General features: G+C 42.0%; 1 protein-coding gene across 4 annotated transcripts in view; it reads right to left on the reverse strand.

Moving 5' to 3' along the window:
* The window catches only part of LOC127601436 (intermembrane lipid transfer protein VPS13B-like), a 344543-nt gene that overhangs the window by 239682 nt on the left and 91117 nt on the right, over window positions 1–13744 (reverse strand). The window lies entirely within an intron of this gene.

A 13744-nucleotide genomic window follows, 5' to 3' on the forward strand; every position in this document is an offset into this window, starting at 1 on the left:
CGATATTGTACCACTTTTAGCACCCTGCAGGCACTTGGCTTCAGAATCGGCTACGGATAAAAAAATAAAATAAAATAAAAATAAAAAACTATCATTTGTTTAAAAGTGACAAAATGAACGATTGTAAAGTCTCAATCTAATCTCATCTGTTGGGTGTCCAAGGGATCCAAAAATCGAGAACGGCATCCTTTGCTGTGAATCTGTGCTTTGGTCTGCAAAACTATTTGTTCGAGCCATTCAAAAGTAACATCAGTCAAGCCATTAAAAAACATTATGTTTAAGGACTCTTTTTTTTCCCAGACAATGGTCTTTTTGGTGAAGAGAATATGTCTTACCTAGCTTACAGCTTCAGCTGTCGCTTCAGCCTTCATCGTCATAGCGCCACGCCCCCCCCCAAAAAAACATTGTAATTGATTGTGTGCGTGTGTGTGCCTGTGTGTATGTACAATACATTAGTTACAAGGAAAAGTTAGATTCATGCCATCATCACCCAAGTCAAGCCAATCCATCATACACTCTCCATAACAGGTGTCCTCATGACAAAGTTGCCACGCCTTCATTCTTGCCACTGCTGCTTAATGTAAAACTCGAAATAAACAACCTCAAACGTTGGCAGTGGCTCCTGTAGTTCATTGAGGTTTAGGCAAATGCCTTGGGAAACATTATAGTCTGCAAAAGCGTGGGTACTGGGAAAGATTTAGACTGTGGTAGGACTTTGTGTGGGAGGAATGGGCAAAGAGAGACAGGGAAGGTATGGAACATGGGAGGAGGCATGCAACAACAGCTGAGCTGTGAAGAAGCTAATGGGCTCTCATGCCCTTCCCTTTCCCACGGCAGCACTTTGTTTCCTGATGGCCACTGGAGCGGTGAAGCCCATATTGGTTAGGCTACTGGCACAGAACTCCAGTCAACATGCTTCAATAGCGCCTTGCAAGGTTCATTTTGTGGATGTCAGGACTCTGGTTAGCCTGTATTTGACTTAAGTACTGGCTCTACGAATATGTATGACCAAATTCTAATATTAGGAGGTGGCAGGGGATATTACTTTGTACACTGCGAGACTGGCAGACAAAAGACTTTTTATTTATTTACTCAGTTACTGTCCGCAATAACTATAAGTCGGTGGTCCCAACCAACGATACAGTGCAGGCTTTGGAAATCATTTTTTAATGTGTTGGGGAGACGCAGGGGATGCAAGGACATATTACATAAAAGTCCATGAGTGGATGTCACTCCATGGTTGGACTTTCTCTTTCTTCCAATGCCAGGAATAGTGGGAATCGGTCGTTGAAGAATCAACAGAAAGACGGTGGTCGCGCTGCAGAGATGACTGTATTTATGGCACTCATTTCCCAAGCTCAGTAAACACAACTCAGCACTCTTCTTTTTGGGCTAAATTGCTCCTTACCAGCCCTGCACCGCTACGCATTCCGGTTTTTCTCATCAGTTGAGGCAGCCCAGTCCACCCTCACGCAAGCGCACGCCCATCGCAAATGGCTGTTGAATATTCAATACAGACTCAGACAGTTGCATTGGTCGACTATGACGTGTTTGGTAATTTCAGTGGTCAGATGTGGGAGGATGAAGGGTAAATCTTGTGACAGATTGAAGCTCGTGAGTCAAAATTCATAAATAAACCGCATTACACTAAAAGTCCATAATTACAGTAATAATAATATTAAAATGCATGTGATATTTAAATGGAATTTGGAGTCATGGAAAATACTGTGCATATGGAAGTTTAGTGCTGATGCAGCTGTCAAATTAATGTAAATCCAGGTAAAGACATTGGTATAAACGTGCCATAATCATTCTGGATGTTATCCTCTCCAATGTGTGAAAAAGACCATGATTAGGCAATCCAGGGAAGCCAATTGTTTTGACTTTGTTGAGTGATGTGCTTGATCTGAATGTGTGGAATGTGCTGGCCTTTGATATGGAGGCAACATTCACTTGGATAAGGTTAACTAATTTGACCTCCCCCACCTCTGCCACTCAGCCATAAACTGGATAAAATGCAAACGTCTTGTTTGGTACACAATGAGGCAAAGATTACCACTGTGCAAATGTCCAAATTAGAAAGTCAAAATCAGTCTGTGTATCATACATTCTTTCCATTTTCAACTGGCAATGAAACAAATCCAAAATTTAAACCATCGCTGACTTAATCCAACACACAAAAATAATTTCTGACTTTAAATCAAATTTAAAAATTTACATCCAGATCCAACAAAATAGAAAGGAAAACCAAGCCATGGAACTGAATTTCATTTTACTATTTAATCAGTTGCATTTACATGACCCGAGAGTTTAGTAATGACCAATAGTGAAGATAGGTTTATTATTAGTTTATTAGTTGCCGCAATCAGTTTGGACTAAGGCTGAACAATTAATTGCATTTGCAATATAATTCCAAATTGATGAAAAGCAATTTTGTAATTATAAAGACTGCTATTTCATGGGGCATTACTGGATTCAGAAGCAGAGGCAGACGGGGCAATGGATAAAGAAGAACAGAGGTCTTCAGAGCAGGTAGAAGGTCAAGTGACTTTTCAGCTTTCAGTGATGTCACACAAGACCTTGTGGTGGGTGTAGAGCATGCATGCTTGATAACCCCCTACCCCCCAAAAAATCTTGCGTGTTCGGGGGGCTCATCAATGTGTTTTGTTTATGCTCTGACGTTTTAGCTGACATTCGTCGGAGCGTATGCGTTTATGAAGTGATGGTTGTCCGACGTGTGGCATACAGAAGTGCAGAACTGAAAATTTGGAGGAAACATTTTTGACACTGGATATGTTTGTATTTGTAAATATGTATGAATGTTGAAAACTTGGATATGGTTGAACGTATTTGCAAATATATATATAAATGCTAAAAACATGATGCCATGGGGTATTGAGTCGCGCATGCACATACCCCGAGGCAATGTGGTGGAAAATGCTGAACGGAAATCATGCGCTGCAGACTTAATAATGAACAATAAAAATTTTGAATAAACAATGTTGACTTTGTGTATTTATGGATGTATTGGTATAATGCAGACCAAATACTAGAGATGTGTAAACACGGAAATGCTCGCGATTTGGATGAAACATGAGGTGCATTCAAAGACAGTAGGACATTTCAAACTCACAGAAAAAAACTCCATCAATGCATGAAACATTAAAAACTACAAATATCTAAACAATGTGGGCTTTTCGAACAATCAATAAAAGCTGCCATACAAGAAATATTATGGAGTGAATTCACTTCGCTATTTTACTGAAATATAGTGAATGGTCCATCAGCATGGTCACTTAAATAATCCTGTTACTCGGCTTTGATCCTCCAGTCTGCAAGTTTTCCCAGCGTTAGTGGTTGGGATGGCAAATGTGAAAAGCTTATTCTGAACAAATGTTGAAATAATCATGAAATTTTTTATATAGTAATGTACCGGTATATAAATGAAATTATCAGGACAGTCGAGCCTCATCACAACTGCTCTCAGCTATTATTTCACTAAATTCCAAGGATTTGGATAAAAAGGTTAATTTTTTGAAACAGGTGATAAGATATCCTTTATTCGTCCCACACTGGGGAAATTTACAGCCTCCAGCAGCAAGAATGTATGTAGAAAGGAGAAAGAGAAAAAAAAACAACAAACATCTTTCAATTAAATACAATATGAACACAATGGATAAATCACAGTACTATTTACAATTTTCCTTCACATAATTTTATTATTATTATTGTTATTTTTTATTCATCAGCCTGACAGCAGTCAGTAGGAACGAGCGTCGGTATCTCTCCTTCTTGCAGCGCGGGTGTAACAGTCTCTGGCTGAAGGAGCTACCAAGTGCTGTCAGGGCGGGCTGGAGGGGGTGGGAGGGACTGGCCATCATAGCTTTTAGCTTAGTTAGCATCCTTCTGTTGCCCACCTCCTCCAGAGTGTCAAGGGAGCAACCCAGGACAGAACTGGCCTTCCTGACCAGTCGCTCCAGTCTCTTTCTGTCCCGGGTTGAGATGCTGCCTGACCAGCAGACAATGCCATAATGGATGGCCGAGGCCACCACCGAGTTATAGAACGTCTTAAGGAGCGACCCCTGAACCCCAAAAGACCTCACTTTCCTGAGTAGGAAGAGTCGGCTCTGTCCTTTCCTAATCAGGGTGTCCGTGTTTGTAGACCAGTCCAGTTTGTCGTTCAGAAGAACACCAAGGTACTTGTAGGAGGTCACCCTCTCTATGTCCATACCCTGGGTGTTCATCGGTGCTGGTGAGGACTTTTTCCTGCAGAAATCCACAACCAACTCTTTAGTTTTCCTAGGGTTGATATGGAGGAGATTCTGCTGGCACCAGTCCACAAAGTCCTTTGTCAGTCCCCTGTACTCCCGATCGTCCCCTTCTGTAATGAGGCCAACAATCGCAGAGTCATCGGAGAACTTCTGAAGGTGGCAGTTTGGAGTGTCGTGTCTGAAGTCCGAGGTGTAGAGGATGAACAGAAATGGAGCCAGAACAGTCCCCTGCGGCGCTCCAGTGCTGCAGAGAAGCCGGTCCGACTCACAGCTCTACAATCTCACGTACTGCGGCCGAATTGTGAGGTAGTCTATGATCCATGCTGTGAGATGGTGGTCCACTCCGGCATTCTGCAGTTTGCCTCCCAGCAAATTGGGCTGGATGGTGTTGAAGGCACTGGAGAAATCAAAGAACATGATTCTCACAGTGCTCCCAGCCTTCTCCAAGTGTGACAGCACTGAGTGGAGGAGGTAGATAATGGCGTCTTCCACGCCGATGCCTGGCTGATAGGCAAACTGCAGCGGGTCCAGTGACGGGCTCACCAGCGGTCGAAGGTGGGCGAGGATGAGTCTCTCCAGCGTCTTCATCAGGTGAGACGTCAGCGCCACCGGTCTGTAGCTGTTCAGCTCCTTAGGGTGGGGGGTCTTGGGCACTGGGACCAGGCACGAAGTTTTCCACAGCTGTGGAGCTCTGCCCAGCTTCAGGCTCAGGTTGAAGATGTGCTGGACAATGTTACACAGCTGGTCACACGATTCGCAAATAATTTCAGGTTAATTAATCGATGAATTATTTCAGTTCTAATTCAACAATTTCATGAATAATTATTGCTAAATGTGACTGAAATGTCATCGTAAAGAAAACCTCTTTCGCGCGCTCTCTCTCACTCTCTCTCGTTTTCTCTCTCTGCCTTTCTCTTTCTCTCCCTCCCCCCGCTCTCTATCCATTTAGGTCTTTTAATGCATTTAGACATTTTCAAAACTGATGGGTTAACTTTCACACGGTGAATAAGGATCATTACTGCTCTCTTTCCCTCTGACCTTGCCCTTCTTGGAAGACAACTTGAGAACCCCCCTTGACCCGCAGTGACCTCTCTCTACTTTGCAAGGCCAAATCTTCATGTTTAGCCCACTCACTACAACACTATGGTGCTGGCAATTATAAGTACATCAGACATCATTGAAAACCTAGTTGAAATAAGAAGGATAATAAAAAAATACATAATTTTTAAAAATTGAACAGGATAGCACAATTGTCAAACTATTCCCTGTTCAGAAGATGAGAAAGGCAAAAACAAATGTATGCTGGCTCAGTACTTGGTTATTTGTCCTCTCAGAAACGTACTAACTTAAACTTGTATTTGGAATACCGTATTTTCACGATCATAAGGCGCACATAAAAGTCTTAAGTTTTCTAAAAAATGGATGGGGCACCTAATAATACACCGAGTTCCAAAATCTGTGAATACTATTGTGTGACTTGGATGGGGGTTCGCTTGACTGACTGATGTTGTGCCGACACATTGCTTTTATAGAGGAAAGGCGGACATAACTGAGGAAATCATCTGGACGTTAACGTAGGAAGTTGTGGGTTTGAAAGAGGACGCTAAAGCCTCCACTCGGTGAAAATAGGGCCGGTACAGGCAATGGTCTCCAAAATGGCACCTACGAAGAGACACGCTTACGAAGCCCAGTTTAAACCAGGGGTCCCCAAACTTTTTCCTGTGAGGGCTACATAACTTTTCCCTTCTCTGTTGGGGGTCAGTTTGTAACAGAAAAGGTGTGACGATCGTAGGGGAGCTTAAAAAATATATTGTTTTCCAGAAAGCCACACATAAGCAAATAACCCTTGCCAGGTTCTTTCCAGAAAAAAAGTCAGGAAAGAAATAATAACACTATTAATGAAATAAATAATAACTAAATAACTCTCTCTGGGTTCTTCATAGAAAAAAAGCCATGGAACATTAACTTTCTGTTCTTAACAGATAAAAGTTCAGCTCAGTTGTCAGAGCAGAATCTCTCTGGCACATATGAGCAGTCTCTTAAAGTTCTTGTGTTCCTTCCTTATAATCCTTTTGTAGGTTCCAGTAGGCTTGTAGACACTGCTGTTTGCAGTTAGGGTTTTTTGGGGCGTTTTTAACACAGTGATGGGTCATTTTGACCCGAGGACAACAGGAGGGTTAGAGGGCCGGGCCAAATGTGCTGACGGGCTGTGTCCGGCCAGTGGGCCGTAGCTTGGGGACCCCTGCTTTAAACTGAAAGCTATCAGTTACGAGGAGGACCATGGGTATCCAGTAGCAGAGAGCAAATTCAAGATCAACTAATCCATGGTGCTTGGTGCTTTCGTGGTTATGAAACGGCACCATCTACCCAGCCGGGGAAGGAAGATTCGGCAAATTACAAGGAAAAGATAGCCATCTTGCGCTCCTATTAAAAAGTGCAATGTTCTGCATTACGTTAAATGAAGACGCTTTCTTGGAGATTTTAATCTGTTATTCTGCAACTTTGTTGGCCTCACTTGGCTTCCATTACCGCCTGTTCTTGCAACCAATCCCCAGAGTCCTACATAGCCGCTTGGGCGACAGCAAGTGATGAGGGACAGGCATACTTTGCATTTTGAAATACCACAAAATAAATTTCCGACCAACACATCCAGCCCAACCACATTATTAGCATGTGCAAATTGCCGCTCACTTTCGACATCCCGGCAAACCACAATGCAGAGAAGAGGACCAGCACAGTTGCGATACGCACAACAGGGCACAAGTCGGCGTTTAGTATTGTGCTTGGCTGCCATGGTAAAAGACAGAAACGGCCAGCTATGGTGAATTTTAAGCAGAAAGAAAAGTTTCCAGGCAGATTCAAAGTGAAGTTGCGAGCAGCGTGGGAGCAATGGCGAACACGGCTCTACTAAGACTGGGAGGCAGCGCCGGGTGAGTTACGCAACAATTTGTGAATGGATTGTGAATGTTTGGGGTAACGTGTCTGCTTGCACTGTTTTTTGAGCTTTCGCACAAGCCGGCATCATTTCTGAGGAGCCGCATGGCAATGAGACTCACTCTGACAATGGCGCGAGGGAACCTGGTTGTTTAATGGAGAACTTGCCCAACTGTTCATTTCAGATACAGAAGATGAGCCCTTTGAAGGATTGTGGATGAGGATAGGTAAAAAAAAAATAACACGTGTACATTGTTAAATACTTTAATAAACTACAACGGAACTCAGTTTTGCATTCATGCTTCCGTATTTTTTAAGATAGTGTACATTTTACCATTCCAGCATCGAATAACGCAATGCACCTTGTGTATGTGTTAAATACCGAAATAGTACCCATAACTGACAGTATGCCTTTTAATATGGTGCGTCGTATGGTCGTGAAAATACGGTACCTTTTGTGGATTTGTGAAATTTGACTAAAGGTTTTCTGTAAGAAATGTGTGCATATCAAAGCATCACCATCCTGGATCCTTTTTTGTTTGTTTCATAATCATGTTATCTCATTTGGTCACCAGGTTGCGTACAGTTATTTTGCAATGTATTTATATTTTTGCTTGAAATCCCATAATTTCAAAAGGTGATTGAGTTTTTAAATTGGCTTGTGTTTGTTCATGTGACTGTATTTTTAACAGTCATTCTGTTTCATATTTAATTTCAATGAGAATCTGGAAAAGTGTCAGTTGTTTCCTATACACAATCCCTAGTATCATTCTGATCTTAACTCCTCGCATTGTTGTGACTTGGTTAGTGCCAAATAAACACATGGGAGGAGTGATATGAGAGAGAGTAATTTAGACTGAGCCACAGCCGCAGCGCCAGACACACGCCAATCCAACCCCAGTCATCACTATCAGATCGTAGTGTTTCAGACATTGTCTCAAATCTCTGCCCACTGCGTCTCAGCCTCATGCGCCAGTCAAACTTTAAGCACTGTGAGACTGGCCTTAGTACGCTTCACAGATGAGCAGCTCTGTTAATGGGCTGTGAGTGACCTCAATAGCCAGCTCTGAGTGGGTTCCCTCGGGTCTAATCTCCCCATTACCAGCTCTGCTTCCCACATATGTATTGTTGAATATGATGAGGCTAACAGTCATGCAGATGAAAAAGATAACTGAGGTATACAGAGCATTCAGAAAGTATTCACAGGGCTTCAGTTTTTTTCCTGCATTAAAAAAATGGAAAAAACGTATTTTTTTTTTTTTTATCATCACGTACTCCAGACTACATCCGAAAATGATGATACACAGGTATTCCCAGCTTCTCCTCAATCCTTTGTTGACACACATTTTGCAACAATTACAGCCTCGTTTTTCGAATATGATGACAAGATTGGCACACTCATCTTTGTCCTTCAGCTGCTTCAATCATTACTCTTTGCGGCAACTCTGAAGCAACGTCTGGTTGGGTGGGTAGTGTCGGTCCATAGCCATTTTCAGATCTCAGAATGTGCTCCGTGCTCTATCCGGGCCACTCAAGCGGTCCTCAAGTGACTCCTTCAATATATTGGTTCTGTGCTTGGGATCATTGTCCAGTTGAAAGATCATCGATCAAGGTGCTCTGGAGCAATTTCTCATCCAGGATCTCTCTCTCCATTACTAAAATCATCTTTTCCTCCATCTTGACTTTTCTCCCAGCTCCTGCCCAGGCCTCAAAGGTTCAAGTCAGGATCCACATTCTGTGCCTCAATCAAACACACTGAAAAGCAAAACTCAGAATTTGCATTTTTGTTGCACAATGCGGAATTGCCAACTGTTGCGGCAATGACCGAACGCTAACTCGTCACACCCGTGACACCGATTGTTCTGGATATTTAAAAAACGGTGGCATTGGTATTTCCTCTGCTTCGTAAAATGCTTCAGTCTGGCACCAGTGGAGGACTTGGGTTCTCCTCGTAACTGATCGGTGGAGAAAGCCACGATCGCGAATGAGCAAGCGTGTATCTCCACCAAACAGGAGATTATTACGACACACGACACACATATTCACATTAGTACTCGCAGATAGGATCCGACCTCTCCATCAATGCAAAAGCTACTAGTCATCACACTTTGGTTAGGTTAGATATTGTGACACATCGCTGGCTCAGCCCAGGGCCGTAGAAAATGTCAAAGTTGTACCACAAATGAAGTGGCTGATTAAAACTACATCAACAACAAAATGACATCTGGCATAGAGGCCAAAGAGTTCTATCTTTGATGCAACAGATCAGTAAATTTTCTCTCTCATCGTCTGATAATTCTTCAGTTGCCTTTGGGCAAACTCCAGGCTGGGTTATTTTTTTTTTAACTTTGCAAAAATGAAAGTTCATTCAATTCAGACCAAAAAAAAGCAAACTGGTGTGAAAGCATCTTCGGGAAAGGAGCGGTGGTAGCACTTGGGACTTGGGACTCTGCACTTTTTGCTAAATGACTTGTGAATAAAGTATGTCTGGTCTAATTTTTCACTGAGTACCTCACAAGACTTTTTCTCATAATGAAGCATGAAATTTATTTTTAGTTTAAGTTTGTCTACTCTGGATTTATCAGCCAGCCAAAGTTCAAGCCAGCAGCTTAAAACGATCATGCTGCTGCCTGAAACAAAGCCAGCCTGTTGATTTACCAGTCGACGGAGCGCATGAACACACGCACAGGAGTGAAAGGGAGTATGATAGATGGACATATGAAAGTACAGCAGGTCTTTGAAATATTGTAATGGAGGAGACTACCAAGGGATATCCCAAAATTCACACCTCATCTATGGTGCAACCCATTCAAAGTATCCAGTTGCAGAAAAGAGAGCATGTGTGTTTCAATGCATGCAGGCACAACACTTGCTGGAGTGTGTCTGAAGCTGAAATATTCAGATCAAAGGCAGGTGGCACTTCTTTTTCCCATCTGCTCTCATTAGTCTTTGGTCTAAAAGCTTCCACCAAGATGCCACCTGTTTTATTGCTGTGGACAGGTAAACTCAGTTATGACATTCAATTGAAGTACTTTTAGCCTTTCTGACACGATTGGTGACCACTGCGGACAGCTATTCAATGTTACTCCGTCCTACAAGAAAATGACACCCCCCCCAACCCAACCACCTCCCATAAATACTCTGATGTAGGTTACCCTACTTCGTGAATGACAGAGTTTGGAAGCACACACCATGACACCAAAATCATACATTGAAGGATGCACATCTTTTTTACTTCCAACTCGCTCATGCATGACAGACTGAATAGAAAACAGTTCCAAAATCTATTAGGAAACATCATACATTCTGTATGTTCTTAATACAATGTCAGACCACAGTCCAAGGATACATTTAATTAAAGTGTCAATACCTATAAATTAAGATTGCTTTGATGGCCTGTACCCTTATTTCCATAGCCTCTGTGGTTTGGTAAAGAGATCAAAACTGGAGTCTTTTATAGGGAACATCTTTAACATTTGCTCTACTCTCAGTATGCTTGATTAAATGTAACATTTTCAGAACGCTAAGAGTTCTAAGAAAAGCATAAATCACTGTCTTGCAGCTGCTGGCGTGCTTAGGGAGAACACATGCTATCCCTCACTCACTCTCTCGTTTTGTCTTCGCTATGATCATAAAAGCACACCCGACCTAACAGTCCCTCCTCCACTGTTGCAAGTCACTGTGGTGCAGGGTGGCGGGAAACACCTGCAGGCCGCTGCTCGCCCTGAAGTTGAGCATAAAGCCAAGCTCCTCACACGCCCTCTGGCCCTGTGCTCCCTCTGGTCCCCAACATTAGGCCTGTCCAAGGCCCCCAAAGTCTCCCTCATCAATCAGCAGTGACAGGCCAAGATCAAGCCAAAGAGGGCTACAAAAGTCCATACACCAAAACAATAAGTCACGAGAGTATCGCTGGAGGTTTGAGCGAATGATGTGATCAAAGATTTCAAAAATCACAATTTAAATGATTACGTAAACGCGCAATATCTGGCTGACCCTTGTACTCCAGTGATGTCAAAGGCAGGGTTTATCTGTATTATTTCATTAATTGTCACTTTTTGATGACGATCAGAGAACCAAAACACAAAACATTACCCAACACTCTTTTTTTTTTGGTCATGCAAGTGAAAGGAAATGTGTTTCCAGTTTCAAGATAAATCAAAAAATATGTATAAATAACTGTCCATACTAAAAATGTGAAAGATGGTTTAAGATGATAAATGTGATTGAGGTGCTTCAGAAAATTTACAGGACTGGTGTCATACAAGATAAATCCAACCTACGCACTAAACCTTTTCAATCCCGCCGGAGTGAAACATACTTTCCCAGCCTTCTCCGTCACACCTGCACTTTGGGAAGGAATCTTCCATGATCCTGCTCAGCACCATCATCACAGACATCTTGATGTTATCCAATCGATCTCCTCGATAAGCCCATTGAGCCTGGGAAAGAAGTGCCCCAGTAGGACAATATTCTTCTTGAAGAGAACTGTGAGAACTCTTGAAGAGAGATGCTTAGAGCACGATGAGCGGACAAATTATCATAGTGAGTGAACCAGTTCTGCCAATACTGTTGCCTCTTCTTACGCACTGAATGAAGAATCTACCCTGGGATCCCTTTGTAGGATGACTGGCTGATTGTCTGGCACACATTTGGAAAACAAAATAGGTAGTTTGGGGTTGAAATGTGTCTTTTGTGACGCTAGTCCCGCAACCTTTCCGACACAACTGGGCTCACACGTACTAATATTAGTTACTTTAATCATTGATTTTTTCCCCCACTTAACCAGTCCTGCACTCAATCAAATGTGCTCGATGCAAAGGCCAAACGAGCAAAATTTCTAGATTGTCATGATTACAAAATACTGGCCCGTGATTCAGTCCTATCGGACCAAAGGGGGTAGCTCATTAAGACGAGTGCAACTCCTCCTTTCATCTCAGCCAGACTGAAACATTGCATTCATCATTCCATTAACACTGCTCTAACAGGCTCGCCGTCACCCTCTGGATGACGGCCGGGACATTGAATAGGTGGACTAAAGGCTTTGATGTCAGCCTGACAGTCAAACAAAACACAGGCCTATAATCAGATACCCAAAATATGTCGGTTCCATGAGCACTTGAACACAGGAACTCAGTTTTCAAACGCATCTCTCAGATGTTTGACAGGACACATGCCTGCGCAGAGCAAAATGTTGCAGTCTGGTCAAATTGTTACTTTTCAAACAATATCGTCTTTTCAACTTTAACAGTATTAACAGATAAAATAAATATCAGATTAACAGATTAAATAAATATTTCTGACAGATATACTGTGGGTCTGCTGTGTATATGCGCATGCAATATGTCACGTATGTGTGTACCAGCTGTTCAAGCTGTGTTCTTGTTTTCCCAGTTATTGTGAATGTAATGTTATGCTTTTGACCAAACATCACCTAGTAAATAAATGCCTACCACAGAAAGCATAAAAGTACGAGCATATTAAAAATGTGAAATTTGAATAAACGGACGCATGCAATATGTCACGTGTGTGTGTACCAGCTGTTCAAGCTGTGTTCTTGTTTTCCCAGTTTTTGTGAATGTAATGTTATGCTTTTGACCAAACATCACCTAGTAAATAAATGCCTACCACAGAAAGCATAAAAGTACGAGCATATTAAAAATGTGAAATTTGAATAAATGGAAACGTAATTAACTCATTCACTTCCAAAGACATATTTATACATCTTTTCACACTCCACACGTTCAACCCCAGATACTTTTTTTTTCAAATTTTCCAAGACTTAGGGATTTTTGTTTTTTTCTTAAAAGGGGTCTAGAATGGGTTAGTAGTGAATGATTTAATCCGTTCCGGCCCCCAAATGGTTAGAATTACATTTTATGACGATATATTTTTGGGGGTAGGGTTGAAAATAAATGCAACACAAAAATATGTGAAAATCTACTTCACTGTGAAGAAATAACACACGAAACAAGTGCTTAAATGAAGCCCAAGATGTCCGCTTGTGCGCCGGTGTGTTCGGCGACGCTCCTGCCATTTTGGGTTTTTTTTACTTTTCGCAATGCTTGTTGTTGTTATTGCGTTTTAACTTTGAAGAGTGGAGAAAGGACAAATGCGCCTCCATTGAAAAAAAAGTCTGCTTAAAAAAACTGATTCCGAAGTTTTTTCTTATATGCATACCAGTAATTTTGATTGTATGAATCAATTTCTAAATTAGACATACTACTGAGGGTTTCTGTGACCAAAAAATGTGCAATACATTACAGTCTTTGGTGAAGCTTGAAACTGATATGTGTTCACGTTTGTCCTGACTTACCTCGTTTTTGACTGGGGAGACAATTGTCAGCAGCTAATAGATTTCAACAGACGCAATGTTCGCGCACATCCTTTTTTCGCATCTGCTACAATTGGATACCATCGATAAGGGCTTGACAAATAAACAAGAATAGTATCTTTGAGAGTTGTGTTTTCAATGGACTGGACACTAATTTCTGTCCGTTAAATCCGTAGTCCGTTAGTTGCGGGAACGTTAAATCTAGGTT

Source organism: Hippocampus zosterae, chromosome 5 (assembly GCF_025434085.1).
Source record: "Hippocampus zosterae strain Florida chromosome 5, ASM2543408v3, whole genome shotgun sequence".
Taxonomy (NCBI): domain Eukaryota; kingdom Metazoa; phylum Chordata; class Actinopteri; order Syngnathiformes; family Syngnathidae; genus Hippocampus; species Hippocampus zosterae.